Raw genomic sequence first — 11,021 nt, 5'->3', positions numbered from 1 at the left:
GCAGGAGCCTGGGGCGGCAAACAAAAGCACTAAAAACATTAAAAATAAAAACAAAATTTAAAACACATTAAAACAAAACATCTTCAAAAACGTTACTTAAAAAAAGCTTTCAAAGCATCTTCTAAGATTAAAACGAAGGTTTAAGAATGTTTTAAAAAGCAATTCCAACACAGATGCAGACTATATATATAAACAACTTAAGAAAATAAAATCTGGTATACTAAAGTTAAGATGTATTAACCATCTGTTTCCTCATAGTATATGCTAAAGCACATAATTTTGCCACTTTAAAAGTTATTTCATTTCTCAAATCTGAGAGAAGGAAGTATAGAATCAGATCTACCTGGTAAGATTTTTTTTAAAATCGGAGCAATATGAAAGGAACAAATGTCCTTATAATATGAACAGTATAACAGGACATGGGTGATTGATTCAACCTCACCCGACCGGCATGGGCAGATGCATTGGGAATAAGGAATGTGCAAATATCTCCCCTCCAACAAGGCTGATGGTAAGGAGTTTATTAATTAATTAAGTTAAAACTATCTGTGTGCTTCCACCCCTAATTTTTTGCAGTTAGGAAGACATCTCCCCACCTCAGCCCTGTGGCCGGGTGACACTAGCTACTGTGTGTAGACTTGGTCATGCCTCCTGGTACAGGGAGACACCCCCCCGCTCTTCTGTTGGTTTAGATTACAGCAGGGCTAGCCAGTGCGGCGCCATCCAGATGGTGTTGGGCTCAAACTCTCCAGCTGCGTCCACCAGCATGACCAACAGTCAGGGATGCTGGGAGTTGTAAGTTCAGCAGTGTTTGGAAGGCCCAGTTTCTCTGCCACTGGTCTATCCAAGGTGGCACCTGCCAGATGTTGCTGGGCTCCAACATGCACCTGCCGCAGCCAGCGTTGCCTGTCGGTCAGGGATGATGGAAGTTGTAGCCCGGCAACGTCTGGAGGGTACTATGTTGGCTACTGCTGCTGGGATACAGAGTACAACAAAAGACACATCTTTAAAAGAGGACTTTAGACATTTGGACCCGGAACTAAAATCTGCCCCCTCTGATGCCGCTGGCAGACCCAGCCCACCTGGCGAGTTTTGAGAAGTATCTCCAGTCGATGAACGGCTCTGAGGAGATCTGCCTGCTGACGACGTTTGCCCAGATGGCTCAGACGAAACGGGGTGATGTGGACCAGGACTTTGTCAAAGTCATTGTGCTGGAGATCTACGAGGTGAGCCGGGAGCAATCTGCTAGGCGAGGGAGCGCTATGGGCAAGTCTGGCCTGGGAGCAACCTTAGTGTTGCAGCCTTGAGAAGAGAAGACTGAGGAGAAAAATGATAGCACCCTTCAAGTACTTGAAAGGCTGTCACATAGAGGAGGGCCAGGATCTCTTCTTGATCATCCCAGAGTACAGGATATGGAATATTGGGCTCAAATTACAGGAAGCCGGATTTCAGCTGAACATCAGGAAAAACTTCCTAACTGTTAGAGTGGTATGACAATGGAACCAATGACCTAGGGAGGTGGTGGGCTCTCCAACACTGGAGGCATTCAAGAGGCAGCTGGACAGGCACCTGTCAGGTGTGCTTTAAGTTGGATTCCTGCATCAAGCAGGGGGTTGGACTCGATGGCTTATAGACACCTTCCAACTCTCCTGTTCTGTTATTCTAATGATAAGCTATGAGTTATAGTGGGCGGTAGGAGCTAGGGATTGCACCAAAGGGTTCATGGAAAAGATGGGTTTGGGGGAGGAATTTGAAGCTACTAAGAAGGATCGTGCAGGTGTTCTGGGGAGGAAGTTCCAATTATCCTGGATAGGAAAGGACAAAGGGCAGAGTTTTCTGTGTGGTGATCCTGCTCCCTTTTGTGATCTGATGGCAGACACTGCTGGTACTCCAGTGTCCCTCTGAAAAGCCACTTTTTTGTGACTCAGGTAAAATGTTGCTTTCTGGTTTTTATTTATTAATTACACCTTTATCCCAGAAAAAGAGAAAGACCAAAGAAGAGATGGATTGGAAGCCACAAACCTGAACTTACAAGATCTGAACAGGGTGGTTCATGACAGATGCTATTGGAGGTCGCTGATTCATAGGGTTGCCATAAGTCATAATCGACCTGAAGGCACACAACAATCCCACTTTTCCTCCAAGGAGTTCAAGATGGTGTATGTGGCTCGCCACCACCAGCCCACTTTTATCCTCCCAACAACCCTGTGGAGTAGGTTAGGCTGGAGAGCTGGTGACTGGCACAAGAATACCCAGTGAGCTTCACGGCCAAATGGAGATTTGAAACTGGATCTCCCTGGTCCTAGTTCAGTACTCTTACCACTATACTACACTGGCTGCCAAAGATTGTAAGCCATGATAGCCATGAATGGGCTCCCCGTGTTCAGAGACAGGGTGATCCCAGTCATGGCGTGGAGCCATCTGTGTTGCTGTGGCTGCTGCAGCTGCTTACCTGGCTGGGGCAAAGTCAGGGCCACACAGTGCAGCGGGCCACCAATCTGGTGCTTCTCCTGGTACACCCACGTGGCCCTGTCTTCTCTGCAGCCTCAGCCCTATCCAGTTAAGCAGCAGCAACACCAGTCTGGGAAGCTGGCTTCACAGCTCTGTCCCACCACATGCACCGCTACTGGATGAATCATAAAGTAAGTTTTAAAATAAAACAACAGCAATAGCAATGAAACTGTTAATATCGGTAGAATAGTTAGCAGCGGCAGAGTGAAAAACTGTATTTGCAGTGTTTAGAATACTCTTCCTTCAGTACTTAAAATATAACCCATTCAAATGTGACAGAACAAAAGCATCTTACCCTGATTCTTTTTTTAAAAAAATGAAGTAGGTATCAGGCAAGCTGCTTTGGGGAGGGTGTTTCACAACCAGGACACCACTGATGAAAACAAACTCTCCTTTGTTGCCGCTTGATCTCCAGTGGCACTTCAGGAAGGTGCTCAGTGGAAGATCTTAACATTTGAGCAGATTGATATGGAAGAAAGTGGTCCCTAAGATACTAAGATCTCTAGTCATGAAGGGCTTTCAAGGTTAAAACCAGCACGTTCAGTTGAATTAAGCAGTGAACTGGTAACCAGTGTACATTTTTCAAAAGTACTAAAATATGTTCCAAGCAAGCCAATCTAATTAAAATTCTAGCAGCTATATTTTGAACTAATTTTGTAGGTTCCAAGCAGTTGTCAAGGGCAGCCCCATGTGCAGTGCATCATGGTAGTCCAAATGGGATGTTACTGGAGCGTGGATCACAGTAGCCAGCCAGACTATCACTGTCCATGAGAGGGTTAGAAAACTTGCTCTTTTAAAAAAAAATCTTTTAAAAGAGATTCTATGATAGTGGAATCTGTTGGAATACACATAACTCTGACACAGGAATGATTGACATAAATATGAACTTAAGCTCTGTCATCTTTTTTGTTTCCTTTAGGATGTATGAATCCATCCTCTCCTGAGGTCACCAAGGAATTGCACAGCCAAGACATGCCAAGCGAACCTTGCAGCTTGGTACTTAGTGGAGGGGAGGGATATATTAATCTCCGCATAGGTACGCATGTTACTTGACAGTTGGGGGAATGTGGAGACAGGATGTGGGATCTCAGTAGGAACAGGAATGCCAGCACCAGGTATAATATTTTTGGCCCACTCTTTTTCCTCCATACCCAGGAGATGACACAGATGACCGCTATGGCGACTTGCTGCTCCTGAACCCTCGCTTACGTCGAACTGAACGAAGCCATCTCATTGTCTGGCAGGTGCAAGCCTGAGGCTATGGTGGTGGGCACAACCACTATTTTAGGGTGGAATGGCACCATTCTGGCCTACGAGGGGATTGCACAATTGATAGATGCTGGTGTTGTCTTCCCATCACTATCTCCTGCCCTCTTTCCCCATGTGGTTAACCCTCAGGTGTCTGTAGGGTTGGGGTAATGACTTTTGCAGTGTTTTCAGGCTGATGATTGTGGAGGAGAACATCAGAATGCCAGGATCTGTTTTGTGAACAGGCTCGATGAAGGGATCTGCAACTGGTGGTTCCTCTGGCCCTCCTTTTATCATTGTTTCCACTGCTTTGAAATGGGAGCAGTGTGCCACTTTGCAATATGTTGGTCTACTGCTATATGGACTACTCCCACATCAAATCCTGCTGTGTTAACTCCTCCTTGTGCTGTGCAGCAGCATACCTCTTATGGCCCAGGTGGTTGGGAGCTAAGAAGATACAGTTTCCCAGGTAATGTTAGAATGGTAGAGACCTCTATTACTAGTTGGGAATGAAGAAAGTAGGTCCAGTGAGTTGGAACCCAAAAGGCTGAGAACCAAGACTCCTGGGGTTTCTTTGCAAAAGGAGCAGCATCCAAGTGCATTGGAGTTACAACTCTTCCCATTTCTGGCTCCCACTTTTGAGTGTGATTTCCTGATGCACTTTTGATTCTACGGGTTGGGACAGGAGGACAAGACACAGAATCTAGAACTACTGGCACAGAGTTGTTGAAGCCTGTCAGTGTAAACCGCAGCACTACTTGGAGAAACCTGAAGGGGGAGCTCTTTCCTGCTGTGCTGCCTTCACTTTGGAAGTCAAATATTGATTGGTTGGTTCCTGGTGCTGTTGTGTTAACCAGATCCTGCCTGCAGCTTTGGAATGATGCTGGGGCCAGCCAGCCAGGGCTGTGGAGTCGGTACGCCAAACCTTCGACTCTGACTGCTCTATTTTTCTACTGTCCGACTCTGACTCCATCCAAAATTGCTTCCGACTCCAACTCCACGACTCCACCTCCACAGCCCTGGAAAGCACTGTAAATGTCTTTTTAAATTGGAAGCTCTCGTAGGAGCATTTTTATCGCTGCCTGAATATGCGCTGATCTTGGCATCACAGCGTTTGTCTTCATCTGGGTCCTGTGTCATACACTGACACCCAAAATGTTTTCCGTCTTGAGTTATGGTGAAATGCTCAACTACAGCTGACTTCATGGGAAGCTTCTTTGACATTGTGAATTTATATTTTAAAAAAATTGTCAATCAAAATTTATTTTGAAGTCGGAGTCAGTACATTTCTACCGCCTCTGCCTCCAACTCCACCCAACATTGACTCCGCCTCCACAGCCTGCAGCCAGGGCACCTGCCTTGCTGTTTCTCAGGGTTGCTGTTTGTTTGTCTGTCTCAGTAAGGGTGAGTGTCTCTGGCAGCATCTCAGGATCTATTTCTGTGGGTTGGTTTCTCAATAAAGCTATTATGATGATGATGATGATTACTACTCCTCCTCCTCTCTATCAGGTTGCACAGGAACTGGATAGGGGGTCTTCCTCAAGACAGCACATACAACAATTTGCAAAATAAGGCTAAAGCCTCTGTTCTTCTAACGCAGCTGAGTAGGGTAGCCACTTACACATTGCCAGAAAAGAAGGCAAAGGAGAATAGAATTTGTGTAAAATATGCATATACTAATTTGTATAAGTGCCAATACAGAAATAAGTATTATAATGTAACTATAAATACAGTGCCTCTCACCCTGCTGGGGAAGACTTGTGACCAGGGGGCCTGTTTGCCTGCTCCGTCGGCTGTTCAGGTGCAAACTGTTGATGGGCAACTTTAAGGCTCCTCCTGTTCTCCCTTCTTAGGGTTCTTTATGTTTCAACTGGACTTGGAGCAAGCAGCCCTTCATATCGAATACACCCTGAAAGAGAGGATTGGCCTCTAACATCTCTTCAAACGGAGGGCTATCCTTTGTAAAGTATTTATTCTGTAGTACTTATATGCCACCTTTAGGGCAAAGTGCTCTCAACTCAGCTTAGAAAAGATAATTGGTTTCAAATTAATACAGGATAATTTAGCTTCACAACTAGTGAGCAAGCTTTCAAGTTCCCTAGAACTCTTCTTGCTGGATGTTAATGCGGGGGATGGGGTGTTTAAACAGTGGGGGACAATAAAAAGCCTGCCAAGATGAAAATGGCCCAAAGTCTGGACTTTGCAGTAATCTTAAAATGGAATTCAGGAGACATTGGGCTAAAGTAGCCAGGTGGGGAAAAAGAATAGGCTTCTTGCACACTTGAGTAGTTGTGTAGAAGAGGACATTTCAGCAGGTGTAGCTTGTACCACCCCTGAGAATTTCTTGAAATTCCCCCTCCTGTGCAATTATTAAAGATGTGAGAGCCCTGGCCTCTTTTTCGCCTGTCCACTCTACAGCTGGCTGCCTTGATTACAAGGTGCAAGGTGAAAAGCAGGTTTCAGATTGCATGGAGGGCTGCTGGGACAAAGACCCCTCAGGGCTGCTACCTGCAATCATACTGTTAGAGGTACTTGAGCTGCTCCAGAAGAGTCCCTGGGTTGTTCAGTATTGGTCAGTCATTGGAGTCACACAGCACAAGATTATAGGGGAAAGGATGGCCCCCTGGCCCTGCACTTTACATTACCCCTTTGGCCTATGCTGTAGAGCAAGGATGGGGATCCTGTAGCCCTCTAATATGTTTTTTGGACTCCCATCGACCCCAGCCGGCATGGACAATGGTCAGAGATGATGGGAGTTGTAGCTGAAGAACATCTGGATGGCCATAGGTACTCTCATCACTAGTTTATTCTCTTGTTTCTACAGTGCCACTGCAAGTGTGCAAATTTCTTTTAAATACTGTTACTTTCCTTCATCCTAACAGCAAGCCTGGATGGCAGGTAGTGCTTTGGCCAAGGCCATTCTAATGCAAGTAAATTTACCTTCATGTCTCACATTCTGACCCAAGACCCTAAATCTAGGATGGGAAACCTGTGCCCCTCCACATGTTGCTGGACTACAGCTCCCATCATCCCTACCTACTGGCTATCCTGGTTGAGGCTGATGTGAATGGGAGTCTATCGCCCGGTGAATGGGGTGAGCAAGCTGCCGGCATCTATTGGTTTCTCTGCCACAGGTTCCCCAGCCCTGCTCTTTAAAACTACCCTACACAACCTTTTTTTTTTGCAGCTGCATCCTTCTCAACAGTTGTCCAAACATTACAAAAATGAGTCCTTTCTTTTGGGTAACCAGGAGCATAACCCATGTAGTAGAACTGGAAATGGGTACTGACATCAAACCAGCACACATTTGAGCAAGTAAGAGCTGTGGTGAAATGAGGTGGTTACTTTGCAATAATTGTGGCTATCTCTACTATGAAGTCCTGGAAAGGCCTCCATGCACCATCTACTAAAGGAATTTTCAAGAACTGGCTGTGTTCACTGTGTCTTACTCTCTGAAATGTCCACCTCACATTTGGGGGAGGGGGGAAATTGGAAGTTTGATGTGGAACAGCTGTAATTGTATTGGGGGAAGGCAGTGGCTTCATAATTGGGGCCAATGAACACAAATAATTTTTTGGCCTCCTGCGATCTAGAATTGGAAGGGACCTTGCAGGCCACCTAGTCCAGCCTCTGCTTGAAGAACTCCAGCGAGAGAGAGGCCCTGCTGTCCCCACTCCCCAACATAGCTGGATCCATTGTTGAACTGCTTTTACTGTTAGGAGGTTACTCTTAATGTTCAACTGAAATATACCCTTCTGTAATTTAAAACACATTAGTTCTCCTTAATTTTTGCCCTCTTCTGTGTGACAGCTTTTCTGGTATTTGAATGGTGCTATCATGTCTCCTTCCCTCAACCCCATCCTGTCTTCTCCAGGCGGAACATACTCAGACCGTATTTGCACCCTACATTTATTCCACTTTAAACAGTCATGGCTTCCCCCAACTAGTCCTGGGAAGTGTAGTTTGTGAAGGGTGCTGAGAGTTAGGAGATTGTTATTACCCTCACCGAGCTGCAGTTTTCAGAGTGGTTTAACAGTCAGTCCTACTTCCCAGAGAACTCTGGGAGTTGCAGCTCTGTGAGGGGAATAGGGGTCTCTTAGCAACTCTCAGCACCCTTCACATACCACACTTCCCAGGAGTCTTTGGGGGAAGCCATGACTGTTTAAAGTGGAATAAATGTGTGGTGTGAATGTGGTCTTATTTCCCTGAAACTTTCTTCATGGGCTTGTTTCTGATATCTCTGACTACCAGCTGCCTGCTTTGAGTACATTCCAATTTGCCTATATTCTCCTTAAAATGTGGCATCCAGAACTTGGTATGATGGAGGCAGCAACCTTACTGAAACTGAGGACATCTGGGCCTGGTTAGACCTTCCTTAGGAATCCTCTGTATGCTGCCCTGAGTTCCATCATGGAAGAAAGTTGAGGCACCAGTTCCAATGATGGGCACCTGTAATTATGGGATTATGATTTCAGAGTCTATTGCTTTGAATCAGGGTGATGTACTGCCCTCCTGGTATTGCTGGACTACAACTCCCATCAGCCCTAACAAGTATGGCCAATGGCCAGGGATGATGAGAGTTGTAGTTCAGCAACATCTGGAGGGCCTGCTTTAAACAGATGAACCTGTCTCATAACAAATCAAACTATTGCTGCATCTAGCCCAGTATAATTATTCCTGTCTTTCCCAACCAGGTGCTCACCAGATGTTTTGGACTGGGGCTGTCGTCCAAAACATCTGGAAGGTACCAAGGTAAGGAAGGCTGGTCTGGCAGTGGCTCTTCAGGATCTCAGACAGTCAAGACTGTTTTTTAAAAAGGTATTGGCCCTAGCAGAGTGCATGAACCAGATGGGCTCAGCTTCCGGTAGCAAAGCATCTTGGATTCAGCTAAATCCATGCTGAATGCACAGAATAAAAAATCCCCCCTGCAATTAATTAATGGAACTAACAAAAAAAGGCCATGGGACTTGAAATTCTTGATGGGCACCTGCAACAGAGGTTGTAAAAAAATGGTAAATAGTGGTTTTGAAAGCCAGCAGGTGTGTACAATACTACCTGGCTTTCTTCAAAAATATGCTCCATGGCTGACAGAAGCAAAGGGTACTCAACTGAAAGCAACATCAACATCTCTTTCAACTCTTAACTGAACAGAGCACTCCTAGGGTAGAAACACACTCAGTGGTTTCAGCATGTCTCCATTTTTCTCTCTTCTGAAACTAGGGCCACACAACGCTAGACAAACCCTGCCCCTTTCCCCTGTAAAATCTGGTGGGAGCAGCTTGAATGCATTTTTTTTTTAAAAAATCAGCTTGAGAGAGATTTCACAGCAGATCAACCTGTGTTCCCTCCAGCTGTGGCTAATGGAAAAGCTTTGATCTGGCGACTAGTGTGTTTACACACCTATGCTCCAGAGATGGGGAAGCTTTGGGTCTCCAGATGTTGTTGTATTCCAACTCCCATCAGCCCAAGGCAGCATGGCCAATGGTTGGGGTTGTTCGGTCTTGTGGTCCAGCACCATCTGGAAGGCTACAGGCTAGCCCTTCCTGCTCTACTCCAATGCTTCGGGGGGGGGTTACACTGGCAGCACAGCAGCCGTATCTTACACATGCTCAGCTTGGGAGGGGGAAACACCACAGAAAATCCTAAATGGCACAAAATACACACACACACACACACACACACACACACACCAAACTTCCATGGACAATCCACCAAGGCCCACCAATCATGCAGTGCCAGTGATGATGCCCATGTGCCAACCATACATGAAGGGAGCCATTGACTCTGGTCACTAAGGATGTGTCCCAAGGCACAAAAAGCCACAGTGCCCCCACTCCAGGAGCTCTAGTAGCGTAGGCAGCAATAACCTTGTTACTGCCAGTTTCCAGGCACTGGCTTGAATTGCCTTACGATGTCATAATGTGCAGGCATACAAGCAGCCAGTATTTTGTGACCCAAGGGATGCCTTGTGCCATGTTAATCAGCAAGGCACTATAACTCACTCCTGAGTCTCCACTCAGTCCCACAGCCATGAACATGTACCCTGCAGGTAGGACCTAGGGTGCCCAGGTTCTTGAGAGGGGAGGGGGACCCTGTCCATTGGGAATGGAACATCAGGAGGAAGATAATTGAGTTCCACAGAATTATTCTGCCTTGATTTCAAGGGAAAGGCTTGTGAGATGGATGGTTTTGCTCATGTTCAAGAGCTAACAGATGGCCGTGTTTGAGGACAGGAAGGAATTTCCCCTCAGATCATGTTGGCTCATTTATCTGAGAGGAGCAAGCAGGCATAGTGTTGCCTGTCACCTACACACATGGCTTGGCTCACTTGCTTGACTTGTCCAGAGCCATTGCTCGCTTGGCAGGCGCTGTGGTCTGCAGCCAAATGCTTTTATGTTGCTGTACACCACCCAATATGTTTTGCAAGAGGGTGGTGTATAAATATATAATGTAAATCTATTGGGAAGAACTAGCGGCCAGTTGATTTTGAGGTTGAATTATATAGCCTTTGGGTCCCTGTCATCTCTCAACTCTATGATTTTAACTTAGAGGCCTTTAGTGAACTTTAACATATGTGGGAGGGGGTATAATGAGGCTTTATTTTTGCACCATCACTGTGTGTGATGCTTTACTGTGGGTGTGGGGACCCTTTGGCCCTCCAAATGTTGCTGAACTACAGCTCCCATCATCCCTGGACATTGGCCATGCTTGATGGCATTGATGGGAGCTATAGTTCAGCAACATCAGGAGGGCCCAAAGTTCCCCACACCGGCTTTATGAAGAAGTTCCTGCCCCAAGAGGCTTACAACCTATAATTTGCAATGGAGGCTGATAGGTCCATGTCAGCGGGGCGGTGGAATCTGTTCCGGGGTTCACTCTGAACTTTCAAGGAGCTGTCCAGGGTGCTGAATCTAAATTTGGGGTCAGGCTTCAGCACCTTGGACAGCGCTCAAAAGTTCAGACGAAAACCCAGAGCAGATTCCACTGACATGGAACCACAAGCTGCTGCTGATAATTTGACACAGGGAGTGAACTGCAAAAGGGAAGGGTCCCTGAGTCCTGCTGCAAGACAAAAGCCAGGTCCTGCAGACTGAAGGTTTTGACCCTGGACTTCCCCTGTCATTTCTCATATGAATCCTCTTTGTTAATTTTTATTTTCCGGTCTCCCAGGGACTAAGCAGAAGGGCTTGCAGAATCTCACCAAAGGTATCCGTGAGCAGCCTTTCCCTGGCTGGGCCCCAGCAACTGGCAGTCTGCAGGAG

General features: G+C 46.3%; 1 long non-coding RNA gene across 1 annotated transcript; it reads left to right on the top strand.

Moving 5' to 3' along the window:
* The first annotated feature begins 858 nt into the window (after positions 1-858).
* Positions 859-5,174, top strand: LOC133375442 (uncharacterized). Its single transcript, XR_009760231.1, has 3 exons — positions 859-1,226; positions 3,431-3,547; positions 3,667-5,174. It is a non-coding gene; the product is annotated as an uncharacterized LOC133375442 (long non-coding RNA).
* The last annotated feature ends 5,847 nt before the right edge of the window (positions 5,175-11,021 follow it).

This window comes from Rhineura floridana, unplaced genomic scaffold (assembly GCF_030035675.1).
Source record: "Rhineura floridana isolate rRhiFlo1 unplaced genomic scaffold, rRhiFlo1.hap2 scaffold_32, whole genome shotgun sequence".
NCBI classification, from domain to species: domain Eukaryota; kingdom Metazoa; phylum Chordata; class Lepidosauria; order Squamata; family Rhineuridae; genus Rhineura; species Rhineura floridana.
This window is presented reverse-complemented; position numbering and strand designations above follow the sequence as displayed.